This window comes from Amblyraja radiata, chromosome 9 (assembly GCF_010909765.2).
Source record: "Amblyraja radiata isolate CabotCenter1 chromosome 9, sAmbRad1.1.pri, whole genome shotgun sequence".
Classification (NCBI taxonomy): domain Eukaryota; kingdom Metazoa; phylum Chordata; class Chondrichthyes; order Rajiformes; family Rajidae; genus Amblyraja; species Amblyraja radiata.
In genome coordinates this window covers 28,665,042-28,681,805 of record NC_045964.1, presented here as the reverse complement: position 1 = coordinate 28,681,805, position 16,764 = coordinate 28,665,042, and the positions used below count along the sequence as shown (strand labels likewise).

Here is a 16,764-nt window from a genome sequence, read left to right as displayed (position 1 = left end):
CTGTGCATCGAGGCTGTCTCTGCCACACCAAAGGCTTTTGATTATCTATAGGGCATGTCAAGAGTGTCATTGAATTCTGGTCATTCACTTGGATGAGTGCAGCTCCAACAACATTCAAGAAGCGAAACACTATCCAAGATAAACCACCCACTAGACTAGCAACACCTGAAGCATTTACTCTATCCACATTTCAGTGCAGTATGTGGCATTTACAAAATACTCACAACTTCCAGATGAGCTCAATACCTTTCATGCAAACCTTGAAAGCAAGAACAATAACACACCAACACAAGATCCCCACAGCCCCTGATGCCCTTATGATCACAGTCTCAAATGCCGATATCAGAGAAACCTTCAAGAGGATGAAACGGCTAAACATATCCTTTGCAGGTGGCATACCTGTCCGAGTACTAAAGACCTGCGCAGACCAACTGGCTGGAGTATTCAAGAATATCTTCAAACTCGCACTTCTGTCGTCTGAGGCTCCCAACTGCTTCAAAATGGCCTCTATCATACCTATGCACGAGGAGTACTATGACCTGCCTTGATGACGGACAATAAATAGCATTATTTCGACTATAATTAAGTGTTTTGAGAGATTGGTTATGGCGCAAATCAAATCATGCCTCAGAGATGACTGGGATCCCTTTAATATGACTTTCACCACAACAGATCAACAACAGTGCTATCTCACTGGCACTCAACACTGATCTGGACTACCTGGATAACAGGAACACATATGTCAGGCTATTGTTCATCGTTCAACACTATCATCTCCTCTAAACTAAGTACCAAGCTCCAAAACCTACTTCCACAATACCCTTTGCAACAGGATCCTCACCAGCAGCCCTCAATCAGTGTGGATTGGGAACCACATCTCCTCCTCATTAACCATCAATACAGGTGCATTTCAAGATTGCTTGCTTATCCCCCTGTTCTATTCTCATTACACTGTGACTGTATGGCTAAACCCAGCTCCAGTGCCATCTATAAATTCACCAACTGTTGTTGGCCAAATGAGTGAACGAATGAATAACATTTATTGGCCAAGTATGTATACACAAAGGAATTTGCCTTGGTGCTTTGTTCGCAAAAGGATAAAAACACAATATACTGTACAGCAGACAATTAAAAATAAAACATTATAATTTAATCATGTGAAAATAAAGTACCAAAGTAAAAAGAGGCTACAGACTTTTGGCTGTTGAGTGGAGCTACTGCTCACAGACAAAAATCACATGCCAGTTTTCATTAAAAGATCGGAGCTGGAGAGAGCTAGCAGCTTCAAACTTCTGGGCAGGAACTTCTGGGCAGGAACATCTTAGATGACTTGTACTGGGCCCTGCACATAGATGTGGCCATGAAGAAGGCTCACCGGCATTTCTACTTTCATAGAAGTTCAGCAATTCGGCATGACACCAAATACTCCAACACATTTTGACAGCTGCACCGTAGAAAGTACATTGACTTGTTGCATCACAGCTTGACATGTCAATTCCAACACAAAAGAACACAAGAGATTGCAGAGAGTTTTGAGCTCAGCTCAGTTCATCATGGGCACAACCCTCACATCATCAAAAGCATCTACATGAGCTGTTGCCATATCATCAAGGATCCCCATCATCCATGGCCCTCTTCTCCCTACTACTGTTCGACAGGAAGTACAGAAGCTGGAATTTCCACACCATTCAGTTCAGGAACAGCTTTAGACTTAGACTTTAGAGATACAGTGTGGAAACAGGCTATTCAGCCCACGGAGTTCGCACTGACCACTGATAACGCCGTACACTAACACTATCACTTGGGCCATAGAAAATGGGTGCAGGAGTAAGTACAAACTCCGTACAGACAACACGTGAGGTCAAGAATGAACCATGGACTTTCTAATCATGTATTTTCATGCTAATATCTTGTTTTTTTGTAGAATATATGGACAATTTAAGTTTTTTGGTTGTCTATGCCTGTTTTATGGTCAGAGAGTTATACAGGTATAGTCAAAAGAAGCATCGACTGCAAGCACAGAAATAGGCCCCTTGGCCCACCTTGTCCATGCTGATCAAGTTGGTTCATTTGCCTGCATATGGCCCATAGCCCTCTAAATCTTTCCTATCCATATATGTGTCCAAATGTCTTTTTGAAGTTGTAATTGTATCTGCTTCTTTTGCTTCCTCAGACATCACATTCCAAATGCTGTCTACCTTACAAGTGAAAACATTGTCCGAGGTCCCTTTTAATTCTCTCGCCTCTTACTTAAGCCTATGCTGTCCAATATTTTTAATCCTCTACCCTGGGAAAAAGGCCATGAGCATTCACCTTTACTAGGCTCCTCGTGATCTTGTACACCTTAATAAGGTCACCTCTCAGCCTCCTGCTGCTGCTGCGAGCAAGATTATCATTGTACCTGTACCATACCATGCATGTGCACATGACAATAAACACAACTTGACTTGACCCAACGAGCTTCCTTCTGGAGAGAGAATGGAGTTCTTGGACTTTTTGACTGACACAGTGGCACAACAGATTCACTGTTCCCAGGTTTGACCCTGATCTCTGGTGCCATCTGTGTGGAGTTTGCATACAGGTATATAGTTTCCACTGGGGCCCTGGTATCTGGTCTCCTCCCACATTTCAAAGTCATCCTGGGAGGTTAATTGGCAATCGTTAATTACCTCTGGTGTCAATGGATGATAGAAGATTCAGGGAGGAGTTGATGAGAGAAGAGATTACAAGGAAATAAAATGGGAAATGGAACTGATGGGATAGTTCAGTGGGGAGCCAACATGAACCTGATGAGCTGGATAGTCTCCTTCTGGCAAAGAAAGTAAATCATTTTCCTTCCCTCTTCAGCTGAAAATGCCATTTGGTATCCACATTGGAAACTAGAGAGTAATTAGGTCTATTGATTAAGATATTTCACCAAGAAAGAAATATTATCCTTTGCTGCTAACAATCAAGCTTAATCTCTTTAGTTCAACCTTTTAAAATAAGATATTCAATAATAATATTATTACTTTGTATTCAATAGCAGAATCTTATCAGAAACTCATCTTGATAGCAAATTTAAAATTTGAGAGCTTCCTATTCAATAATCCAGCAATCTTTGTGGTCTCATTATCTTTGAACCCCTGTTGAACATTCAGCAACCAAGACTTATTTAAGTGGATAAGGTCAAATTATCCTAATAACAGCCTAATTTGTTTAAAAAGGTCATGTTTCAGTGATGGTTAAATTCAGATTTTAATTTCATACAGTGTCAAAGTGATTCATCAAAATCTTGTCAGTTCTATGTGCAGAAACATTTTATTCCTTAACTTCAATAAAGAGAATTAAAACGTAAACACCCAATATTTAAGTGCCATTTGTTAAGCAGCACATAATTCACAATTACAGAAGTGCTTCTGGATTCAGGATTGAATTAAATGCTCATGTTACATAAATTGCATTTTGTCATCTATATTTTTCTAATATTAATTTTAAAACTTGCTGATCAGGTCTCACTAGTGCATTTATTTTCAGTTGATTTGTGTAATATAACCTTCAGAATTCCCCTATGACATTAAATTCACTTAGATTTGCTGAATGTAGAAAGGGATTCAAGTAAGTATAGGATGTACAGTATAATTGCACCAGTGCATCTGATAATGCAGTAGGGACATAATATACTCATAAAGTGAACCATATAATGCGTACAATTACATTTTGGTTTGAGTATTCTTGATACAAAATGAGGTATCAGTTTTAAATTGATATTATTAACAAGAAGTTACAGCATACAGGATTCTCTCTCTTTATAGGCAATATTTAAAAAGTGCAAAATAATGTATTAGTGCTCATTAATTATACAAAACAATATTGGAAACCTTCTGGAAAACTGCTAAACTTGGAACTACATTAAAAATTCTTCAAAATTATTTCAAAAGTTTTTACAGTAAGCTAATATGCTTTTAAATTTTCGCTGATGTTAAGAAATATATAGTTGGAACATGATAGAAGGGAGCATCAAACTCCCCAATGAAAGAAAGAAACATACAAGCAGTAAGAATTGACCATGGGACATGCTCCTCTGTGGAAGATATGCCACATTATCAGGCGTACAAGTCTGAATCTCATTACAGAGAGAGGCAGAAAAAGAGAATGAATGACAAAGAATTTCTTGTGTTCCAATGAAGATCAATGATGATGGAGATCTTGCAGCAGAGAATAATTGTGTAGGGTTTGATCGGCTCACAAAAGAAATCTAAAGGAAATGTAGAAAATATATATTTTTTAAATGGAAGAGAATTCTGTAAGTTGTTCCGAGTGTGCTGGATGGAACAAGACACAAGAGTATGGATAATATATTGGTCGGCATGGACTCGATGGGCCGAAAGGCCTTTCACACTGCATCTCTCAACTAAACTAAACTATAGAAAGCATACAGACATTTAACAAATAATACGTTATTGTGGGAAGCAGAAAAGATTCAAACATTTATTAGCTTCTCAAATATTTGGATCTTTTTTCTTACCAATTTCTCCCACAACAGGTACTTACTATGATGAGGTTTCATGTCAATCACCCTCTGGCTATTAATTATATGTAAGCCCTGGCCACCTATTTTACCAAAGGGAGCACTGCAGCAGGGCACCACGCTGATTTCTCTTCCCATTACCGACACACGCTTCCTGGAGGCAACGTGGTAGCAAAATCAGAGATTTTAAAAAAGATTTACACTTACTATTGCGTGCACTGAAGCCAATATTTGCATCTCTGTCAATATTCAGATGAGTGGACATATATGTCAGGTACCTGCTCAGCAAACGTACTGTACAATCAAAGGACTAGGATGGATGTGTAGTTGCACTAAATTACGGTTGTCTCAGAGCAGTTTTATGGCTTAAGTATGTTTTCAATTTTAAGCTGAAATTATAGTTTATTCATGAAAATTAAAGCCACAATCAGCCCTTAAAAGTAATCCTGAGTTAATTGTGAGTGCTACAACACAAATGACTGAGACACTTCCCTGTCCCAATGATTCGTTGCATGATAAACCCCAGCTCGTGCTAACAGAAGAAAAGTAGAAAGCATGCCAGAGATTTTAGCCGGTGTTCCTTCCGCAACGAAGAACGGTTTCATTGGGTAGTCATTGTTGTTTGAGACATCCTGTAGCCTGCTATGGTTATCTACCTGACTACACTTCAACAATAACTAATTGTTTGGAAGAGCTTTAATCTGCTTCTGCCATGCTCGACCATCTATCAAGGGATTATTTTCATTCTGGTGCAGAATGAAGGTTTTGCTGCAGAAGATTAAGTAATTAACAATTCATATTTTTTTCTGTCAAACACAAGGGTCTTTTTGAGACACTAGTCGATTGTCTTTTGTCATATAGGTTTGAAGGAAATGTGCTCTGCTGTGCATGCACCAATACATTGCATTCGCAAAATGATCCAGACAAAACAGAAGTGATTAAACTGGTTGATGAATGGATTAATATTTTATAGCTATGCAATTTCTTTATTTAAATCTTAATTTTCTCAAAATAAACTGATTTTATCACTTCTATTTCGGTCTGATGTGTAATTAAACCAATTCTGTTATAATTCTACTGCCATCACATTAATGACCTTGTAAAACCTTACGATAAACCATACCCTTTCTTAGTTCCACCAATACAGAAACGATGTTGTAATAAATGTGTATTAACTTATTTTGTTATTCCTGAAATCACATCTGGAACATTTATACAACAAACCACCCTACCCATGACAATTAATGGCAGTCTAGGATTTCACCAGGTTTTGCTACATACATATCCAAAGCAAAAACATTTTTATATTCAATCAAATATATATTATTAACTACAGGAGTTCTGACCTTGAGTAGCTAATATTGAATCAGCTCTGGCAGATTTTCCTTTTCACTCAATACCTGTGGTGTTCGATGCTCATTTTGTTTACTGGGCCCATTTTCCTTGCTTCATGTTTTGCAAGTTTGACTTGTTCATTTAAATTACTTTTCCTAGACCTCACAGACCTTAGCTCATTTGACAGACAGTACATTAAATAGATTTAATGTCTATGCCTAGATTCTACAATTTTGCATTAATGCAATGGACACTATTTACCCTGGGTGGTCTAGGTTAACCATTCTACCTGTATGCTTCTTAGTATCTTTTAGATACCTTTTGCTTCTATCACCCTATCAAGCTTCATATTACAGACCATCAGAGTTTGTAGCAAAAAATGGATCTCTTCATCTCGATCAAAGTCCTTAGCTTAGGGATATTTGCTTCTGTAGTGCAATGGAACATTGAATGTATTATTCCATTTCTTGGTCCTCCTGTGATGATTCACAACCAACTCATTTGCTTTTCCAGTGATTCCAATTTCCCAACGAACAAAGCAAACTAAATTGTAGTCCTATAGAAACAAGGAACTGTAGATGCTGGTTTACCAAGGATAGACACAAAATGCTGGAATAACTCAACTAAATCAGTCTGTAGAAGGGTCCTGACATGAAACTTCCCCTAACCATGTTATCCAGAGATGCTACCTAACCTACTGAATTACTCCAGTCTAAAATGATTTTTCGAAGATTGTAATCCTGCCCCTTCATCTCATTACTGACTGGAAGGTAGTAGCATTCTGTTTCCCCTCCTCCAAGAGGAAATAAATGGCTTCTAGTCAGGTACCTCTCCAATACAGCACTGTGAATAAGCAGGGAAAAATATTTAAAAACTGCAGATGCTAGAAATCTGAAATAAACTCAGCAATTCAGGTAGCATCTATGAAAAGTGAAACATTTAACATTTCATAACTAGGAAAGAGAGAAAATAAATTATTTTTTGGGAGGCAGAGAAGGTGGGGGTGGGATGAATAGAACAGAGTGATCATCTCTGAGGGGAGATGACTGTGTTGTAGATAAAATCATATTAATCATCTCGGTCTGCGTAATGTGCTGCTCACGATGTATCTGTGGTCGTACCCAGCAGGCTAGTCTATATACAAAAAAGAAAAAATCTAAGCCAAAATGATAACAGGCAGAAATGGCCAGTTGTGATACTGTAAAAAAGGACAAATGAGTAAAAGTTGGCGAACTCCATAATCTCCGAGGCTGCAATCAGCCCTGATGGAAGATAAAATGTTATTTGAATAGCTTGCAAGGCCCAAGATATCAGGAGGCCACAGAGAGGCAGGTCAGACTGAGAATGGGGTGCGGGAATGGAAGTTGTAGGAAATGGGAAGCTCAGGCTCCTCCTGCATGCGCTCCATAAAATGTTCACCTCATCTGGGTTTAGTACCCCAACATCTTGGAGATCACATTGTGAACACTGAAAAAAGTACCCTTGGGAGGGGGGGTGGGGGGGGGTTGTCTCTCTATTCCATAGTCATGCACACACATTAGACGACTGAACAACATGCCTAGGTCCTCTGCAATCTGCACTTTCTCTGTAACTGAAATGCTCCAACACTGCACTCTGGTATTTTGCTCTGTGTACTACCTGTTGACGTGTATGAATGGATGAATGAATGCATGAATGAATGAGTTTGAGTTGAATGTATTCATATATAATATCAGACTGGATAATATATAATCAAAAGCTTTTCACTGTATCTCGGTCCACAGGACAATAACAAAAAGGCAGTCAGAACCTTTTTCCCAGTGTGGAAATATCCAACACTATAGGGCATGGTTATAGAGTGAGAGGGTGAATGTTTTTTTTAAACACAGATGGTGGTGGGGGCTTGGAAATCACTGCCAGAGGGGTGGTGGAGGCAGATGCGATAGTGGCGTTTAAGAAGCTTTTGGATAGGCGCATGTAAGTGCAGAGAATAGAGGGATATGGATCATTTGCAGGCAAATGAAATCAGTTCAGCTAAACATCATATTCAGCACAAACATTGTAGGCCAAAGAGCCCGTTGCTGTGCTGTACCGTTCTATGTTCTTGAATAGAAATATTAGATTGCAACACCTGGCAATTTTTTTAAATAATTTCATTCTTGGGTGAGAATCGACATCCAATGGGCATTCTCCTAAGGTTAAATTTGCGCTTGGTTGTGCAGACGTGCTTAGAAAGCTGGACAGAGTACAATGCTATGCTGACAGTAAGGTTTCCATCTCATGAATGTACATCAGGTAACAATCAGCTATTAGGACAAAAGCAAAATGGCAGCTTTAGATTGGAAGGATAAAGCAGTGAGTCGAGCTTGCAATGCGTAAACATGAGTAAGGGGGAAAGAGCTGGAGCAACATCATCTTCAGAGTAACAACGATGGATGTCAAAAAGAGCATTAATAATACCATGAGTATTTACTAACTACTGACTTACAAGTCTGGCAGACCCCAACCATGTTCCAGTCAAAGGAAACGGTTGACACTGAACTATTCTAAGTTCAAACATTGAAGTAATTCAACACAATTGCAACCTTCTGCAATATTCTTTTTCCAATTTACAAAAGTCTCAAAACAATTACTGAATATATTTTACAACCTTCAGCTTTTCATGTCCAGGGTACAAAAATGATTCATGTTTGACAAATATTAAAATAATTTCTCCAGTCACAAAAATGTCACTCAAAAAAAGTCAGTGATGTCTCAAACTTATATGTGCAAATAATGCAGTTTGTTGATACTTGAAATGGCAACTTCAATTCATGCAGGGCTTTGGTTTAATTCCCAACTCTTCAAAATTTGTTGCCTTCAATGTCTGCGTTTGTGAAGCCTTCTTTATTTAAAATAGTTCTCTTGGGTAAGGGAAAGGGGATAGACACAAGATGCTGGAGTAGCGCAGCAGGTCAGGCAGCATCTCTGGAGAAAAGGATCTGAAGGGTTTGAAGAATGGTTCTGACCCAAAACGTCACCTATTCCTTTTCTCCAGATATGCTGCCTGACCCACTGAGTTACTCCAGCATTTTGTGTCTATCTTTGGTATAAACCAGCACCTGCAGTTCCCTTCTTCACATTTAGGGAAAAGGGAGATTGTCCATGTGTTCAGGTGCTGGTCACTCCATGAGGTTTAAGAATGCAGATGTATAGAGGCTGGGTAAGGACTAGATCAGACCTTGCAGTGGTATTGTTCAGTTAGAAGATCTGCCAACAATCTCACATGAATAACCCCCAAGATATTCAGGGACAAGAGCTTTTATGAAGCTGTAATCCATCCACGTATTGAGTAAACATCAGGAAGTAAAAATATTATTGAGGGAATATAATTCTAAAAGTTGCCATCAAGTTGGATGTCTGAAAACAAAGCATGCTGAGCAAACTGCACTGTTGCTTTTGAAAGGGCAAAGGGCATCTCAAAAGTAAAGTTATTCTTGCTCATTGGAACTTTCAATTCCCCTATGGAAATTCAAACGTCCTTTCCTAATGATCACTTGTATATTATGTTCCAGAAACAGTCTTCGTTTACAATGTTCACAATTTCCCTCGACCCCCAATGCCAATCACATTTCCGAGGAGAAGATAATATTGCAGTTCAGAAAACTATCCTTTCCTGCAAATCCTAACAAGCTCCAACTGGTGGGACTCAGTCCTAACGTCAAGGCCATTCAGTTTACAGTTTTTTCGCATTCTACAAGATGTCCATAAGGTAAACATAGCCCTGTACTAATTTAGAAGTTGTTTCATGCCTGGGGCAACAACCAAGGGTGATGTACTGTGTAAATTCATCAAGACAGTGCAGGGACTTAAGATGGCAAATAAAGTATGTCCCAGGAATGAAGCATCTCCATTGTGATTATATTAAAAATAGCTTATAGAGACAGACACTGTTTGCGGGAAAATAATGCCCAGGCAAGCTCATACTTACTTCTTAAAGTGGAGACAAAATGTTAAATTGTACAAAGAACCACCAAAAAGTATTAAAGATCAGTCGACATGAATCTTAAAATCATATTGATATCTTTTACTATGAAATGAAAATAAGTTGTCGGTATTTACAGGGAAGTAATGGTTCAAAAGACAGCTCCAGTAGTATCTTTAAAAAACATATGAACTAATGCATTAGATACTTTTTCATAGGCTCAATGTCGATGAAAATATCTTCAGTGCAATTGCTATACTTTGAAAATACATTCCAGAAATGCCATAAATCTCCATCCCAAACAAAATCTCTAAGGTTAGAGAGGTACAATAAGTTAGACCAGAAAAAAAAGATTCTAACCAGCAATAGAATGGTTGATGCGCACATCGATTTCCAGCTTCATATATCTTTAATGAGGAGATTAAATACTTGTTTGGGAATCCTAGGCTGGCTTAAGTGGTGCTTGTCAGTACAGCATGTAATGCTGAAGACCCTCTGATATCTCCCCAAGGTGCTGAAGTTAATTTGGGTTTCATTCTACAGTGTTGTTCGAGTCACATGGTGATTTTTCTACAGCCAGTCAACCCATCAGAAAAATACACACAACGGAATTCTCGGGACATTAACCCTTTCCAACAAATGCCAGGGGAATGGCAAATAATGTTTGAAACCTTTGAGCTAAAAGCAGTGAAACTCTTTATTGAAATAAAGGCTTTCAGGCCAAAGAAAACGGTCAAATATCAGTGGACGTCAAAGTTTTCATGTTCTGTCCGATCTTGCTTTTACTAAATCATGGCATTTTGATGTAATGATGCAAGATCATTTATATGTTTTCAAATTTGTGAAAAGCTACAACATATATTCTGACCATACAAATGTGTTGTATTCAATGACTGTCCCTTTAAAATAATATCCTTATTTCTCATTGGTTAAAAAAAAAACGTTTGAGTTGGCACCGAGTATACTGTATTTAAACTCACCCTTCATGTGCATGATAAATTTGTAACCTAAATTAAACTTACAAATGGGTTACATGAAGCACATAATTTTAAAATAGCATCCTCATTTTACCTAGGTAATAACGGGTGTTCAACTGGGCACTGAGTCGGGTTTATTTAAGCTTGTCCTTCATCCAAGTGTGATTTTCATACTTTCCCATCCAGAAGTTTTGAACAAATTCTGTTGTACTGAGCTGAACAAATAGATGGCACACTGAAGCGAGAAATTACTGCAGGGGCCAGACCGATGTTGAGGAGTATCCTTATTTCATGCATTCTTTCTTATATGAGCCAGTTTCATGCTATTACCTTGAAAGAGACAAGAATCTTTAAATCCCCTTTTACTGTTTTTCCAGCAAATTACAGCCATGTGGTTGATTTATTATTACCATACATAGTCATTTTGAAATAATAGTTGGTGAGATGCAAAACCTCATATTAACGAGGACAAGCATTTCCTGCTTTCAGTGGCCACAGCATACATTATCCTGTGCCGCAGCTATCAAATTGCCACGCCTGAAGTAGCCGGTGCTCACAAATTACCCAAAGAGAAAATATTGTTAGCTAGAAATAAATGCTGCAGAGAAAAAAAGTTTAACATTCTGCATTTTAAAATGACTGGAGCCACAAAATGGTTACTTGTTGCTTTGTGAAGATTTGGCTGTGTGTTATTCAAGGATAATTTTTGCAAACCTGAACCCTTACAGTGGCATTACTGGGAAGTACACACACACATATACATACATATATACATACATACATATATCTATATAATTAAAAGTCTCATCTTGACCACTTCCTGTCTGCGCTGTATATTGATTTTAGAAAAAACGCTACCCTTTATCACTGTGATTTTTGGCCATCTTACTCACAGTCCTCTTTCGCTGAGCCAGCCCTGAGGATTTTTCCCATCGATGGAAAACTAAAAAGTTATGAATGTTTAAAAAACCTTGAGATGAGCTGATCGGTCCTCTCACCTGTCAATCACCGCGATGAAGGTAAGGAGCTGACAGTTGAATCTTGTATTCAGCATTGTTGCCAATAATGTGTCCTCCTGACCTATTCGACACTTAAAGCAGAGTTTTCTGTAAATTCACTTTGTGCTTCCCGAGAGGGGGGCAGGACTATAAAACCCCGGATGTCTGGACGTGAGTCAGTCACTCTGCAAGATCGCGAGGGAGAGGCCACGACTGCCATTTTAAGCTGTGAATCAACTGAACTGCGAGTCTGTAATGCACTTGCAATAAATGATTTGTTAGCCCTTAATGAGAATGCCATGAGTTGTTTGGCCTGCTGCCCCTCCTGTGCTTGAAACTGCAATTTATTAGGTCCGACTATGTTCGGAAGGAATAAATGATTTATTAGGTCCGTCTGGGTTTGGAAGGAATAAATGCTTTATTAGGTCCAACTGTGTTTGGAAGGAATAAATGCTTTATTAGGTCCGACTGTGTTTAGTCCAAAAGTCCCGCCCATTTCGTGACTTCCGCTTAGTGGACAGGTTGCGCTGATTGCGTCATTTCCGAAGTGTGTGTGAGTGTAAATGTGTATGCGTGTATGTGTGTGTGAGTGTATGTGTGAGTGTGTGAGTGTATATGTGAGTGTGTGAGTGTATGTGTGAGTGTATGCGTGAGTGTGTGAGCGTGTGTGTGTGTGTGTGTGTGTGTGTGTGTGTGTGTGATTGTGTGAGTGTGTGTGTGTGTGTGTGTATAAGTGTGTGTGTGAGTGAGTGTATGTGTGTGAGTGTATGTGCGTGTGTGAGGTGGAGGGTGTGTGAGTGTGTGTGTGTGTGTGTGTGTGTGTGTGTGTGTGTGTGTGTGTGTGTGTGTGTGTGTGTGTGTGTGTGTGTGTGTGTGTGTGTGTGTGTGTGTGTGTGTGTGTGTGTGTGTGTGTGTGTGTGTATTGGAATTGGTGGAGAGGTGGAATTGGCGGACTAGCCCTCCCATGTGAAGCTGGGACCCAGCGGGTCCCACTTAGTCTAGTGTGTGTTATATATATATAACTAGAAGTCTGATCTTGACCACTTCCTGTTGTTATGTATATTGATTTGGCCATCTTACTCAGAAAATAAAAGTTATTAGTGTTTAAAAAATGTTGAGATTCTCTCTCCTGAAAGCCACGCCCTTTCCGGAGGGACTATAAAACCTGGAAGTGTTATGCCTCAGTCAGCCTCTGCAAGATGACAATAAAGGTATTCAATTCAATTCAAAATTCAATTCAATTCAATTCAAATTCAATTCAATTTAATTCAATTCAATTCAATTCAATTCAATGAGGGATCGAGAGGGTCACGTCTTTCAGTCTGAGCTGTGAATAACACTGAACACATGTCTACTAAACTGTGAGTGGTTTTACTGACCTGTCTGTGCCCTTAATGTGGATTGAAAATATAGCTTGGAAATGCTAAAGCTGTGTTGCCTTTGGTTTGGAAATGCTAAACTGCTAAATGCTATATATCACTAAAGAAAAAATGCTACCATATATATCACTATGAATTTTGGTCATCTTACTCGCAGTTCTCCTCTGCTGCAGCAGACCCGAGGATTTTATTGATCGATGAAAAATAAAAAAGTTATGAATGTTTAAAAAATCTTGAGATCAGCTGATTGGTCCTCTCGCCTGTCAATCGCCATAATAAAGATAACACCCCTTCCGGGGGGGCCAGGAGTATGAAGCCCAGTGGTATGAAATTGCATTTGAATTTGGTGGCCTCCACTCTGCTTGAAATGGTATTAAATTGCATTTGGATTTGGTGGCCTCCACTCTGCTTGAAATGGTATGAAATTGCATTTGGTTTGGTGGCCTGCACTCTGCTTGAAATGGTATGAAAATGCATTTGGATTTGGTGGCCTGCACTCGGCTTAAAATGGTATGAAATTGCATTTGGATTTGGTGGCCTGCACTCTGCTTGAAATTGCATTTGGATTTGGTAGCCTGCACTCTGCTTGAAATGGTATGAAATTGCATTTAGATTTGGTGGCCTGCACTCTTCTTGAAATGGTATGAAATTGCATTTGGAATTGGTGGCCTGTACTCTGCTTGAAATGGAATTTCAAGGAATAGCTGTGAGTGAACTGCCAGCCCACCAGCCCTGAATGACTGAGCTGCCAGCCCACCAGGTCAGAGTGACTGAGCTGCTAGCCCACTAGGCCTGAGTGACTGAGCTGCCAGCCTACCAGGCCTGAGTGACTGAGTGCCAGCCCACCATGCCTGAGTGACAGATGCCAGCCCAAGAATCCATTCGGCCTACAATGTCCATACTAGCCCTCTGGAAACCAGCCCCTTCGGCCGACAACACCCATACTAGCACTCCAGAAAGCCCCCCCCCCTACTGACCACCAATATATAGGAATTGGTAGTGAGGTGGAATATTGCGTTGGGGGACCAGCCCTCCAGTGTGAACATGGGACTCAACGGGTCCCACTTAGTCTAGTGGGACTATAAAACACTGATCTTGGATGTGTATTTATTTTTGTGTGTCTGTGTGTAATCACATCTTCACGAAAAAATGACGCGGTAACGGTAAAACTTTTACATATTCCAGTAGACATTTTTCCCCTGAAGTCCAAAATCACCTTATCTGAAAATGTCATGCTTTATTTCTCGAGTTATTAATGTAAATGTTCAATAATCTGACAAAATTTTGAATTTAAAAACAACTGTCTTTCGCTGATGACGTCACAATGTATCTGCTTGCCCTATTCCTCACGCTGCAAATGACATCATCCCCCCCCCACCCCTCCCTCCTCCCCCCGTTATTCAAAAGACGCAGCCGGAGATGAAATTGGGCCGTCGACTGAAGACCAAAGATCATAGCTGAAGACTGCAGTGGCCCAACTCGCGGTCCTTTGGTCGATGCTCGTTCGCCCTCTCGCCCCCTCGCCCGGGGTCCTCATGTTGGCGCATGGTGGGGAGGTTGCTGCTGTTCTCTGCCTCTGCCCTCTCGCTGCCCTCTGCCTCCTACCCGCTACCTCTGTCCTCTGCCTCTGCCCCTGCCCTCTGCCCTCGCTCTCTCTAACCCCCTCCCTCTCTAGCCGCGCCTGTGAGTTGGGGGCTATGCGTGAGTCGATAGGGCGGGGGATGGGGAAGTAGAAGACCCATGGCACACCTCTTTAATTCTTTACGGGCATATTGAAAACTGTATTCATAAACGTTTTCTGTGGTTGGTACAGAAATTGCATATGGTAAGATTGCATGTGGTAAAATTGCATATTGAAAGTTTCTCACATCTGTCAGTATTCAGGCTTAACTCACAGAGATAGACACAAAATGCTGGAGTAACTCTGGGGGACAGGTAGCATCTCAGGAGAGAAGGAATGGCAGATGTTTCGGGTCGAGACCCTTCTTCAGACTGAAAGGGTTAACATCCAGAGAGTCTTGAGAAATCTTAGCATTTCATTTGTCCATCTACCATCCTTATTTGTGCTTTATAATCTGTCACTATTCTACCTTTGAACTCTAGCTAACGGCTACATATTGTTTTTCCCTTTTTTCCTTTCTATGTAGCTGTTTTGTCAGCATACTGAAGATGCAAGATTGGCAAGTTCTTGTTCTTGGGTTCCTCTTTGGAAGGTCAAGATTTTGCCACACAGAGGAAAGGTCAGAAGACACATGACTTTGGACAAATGTGAACGCATTAGGTAATGATACATACACTATAAGCATTAGTCCAGGTGCAATGCCTCTTGGCTGGAGAACACTGTATAAAAATGGCATCAAATTCCTTCATATGAAAACAAAATGAGCAGAAATACAACTCAAAACTTGATCATTGTTTGATGAAAGACCTGCAGCCCAACAAGAAAAATGTTGACCTTTAATCTATTATACCTAATAGATTAACTAATCTATTATACCTAATAGATTATTCTAACTGTAATTATTCTAATCTATTATAACTAATAATGAGATTCTGCAAAATGTGCTCATTCGCAGCTCAATATCTTGGGATAGAGGGTTTTATCCGAAAAGTGTACCCAAAATCATAGCGATCGGAATATAATTCAAATTGCCAAAACCTCAATTTAAAATCTCCAATAAACTTAATCTCATAGCACATTTGAATACTAGTAATTATTCTTTCTTCTTGACAAAAGCAGTTGTTGATGTCTTCATAAGTGGAAGTCTCCTGGTAAAATTCTATGAATATAACTGAAATTGTATTTCTCACAAGAACTAAGCAATTTTAATAAAAATATCTATTTCTCTGACTGTGAACAACTCATTTTAATCACTATAAATGGCAAATTCATTCATAGGTTTCTGAGAAAATTAGATATTCAACATGGAAAAATAACTTGTAACGCACAGAGTAAATGTAAAGTCCCTGCATTCACCAATAGAGTCAGCAAAAACTAGTAATGTTGACCTGGGAGGAAAGCTCTCGGTATGTGGTTTGGGGTTTAATGCTTAGTGTAGATTTCCCTGACCTTTTGCATTGAGTTGGCAAGTAAAAGAGAAATTATTGAAAGTGTGCACTAGCATTCTGAACTCTTTAGGTTTGGCAAGCTCTAAATTTGTTGGCGTGTGAAATTGTATGTTATACATGAAACTGAAAGAAATTGAGCAAAACACAAATAAAATACGTGAATTTAAAAAAGCTGCACTGTAACAATTAGAAACAAGATTGTACCGAGGAAATAAAATCTATTCTTAAAGAGAAAAGTTAGCTTTTTATAATTAGTTTTTTTATTTGTCCATTTGCGTCGATGGGAGGTGTTATCGCTATATCCTTAAATTGGAGTCTTCAAATGGTTGTTTATTCTGTATTACTGACGGAAACACATTGTGATTTTTCCACGACTGTGCTACTGTTGGTGGGGAAATGTGGAACAGGGAATTGGACTCTAACTGAATATTATAGATTGACAGCTTTGATACTAAGGACTTGAGAAGGATCTTGAGTGGCAAATAGCAGGGCTGCATCACTAACGAGATGGTGCACGAGTGGGACAAAATAATCCCATTTTAAACTACAGTGT

The 16,764-nt window shown here is 39.4% G+C and overlaps 1 long non-coding RNA gene across 1 annotated transcript; it reads right to left on the bottom strand.

Annotated features, from left to right (window-relative positions):
- Positions 1-869: 869 nt before the first annotated feature.
- Positions 870-14,418, bottom strand: LOC116977327. The gene is made up of 3 exons (XR_004413182.1): positions 14,223-14,418; positions 5,629-5,634; positions 870-880 (listed from the first exon to the last, which is right to left on the bottom strand). It is a non-coding gene; the product is annotated as an uncharacterized LOC116977327 (long non-coding RNA).
- Positions 14,419-16,764: the final 2,346 nt, after the last annotated feature.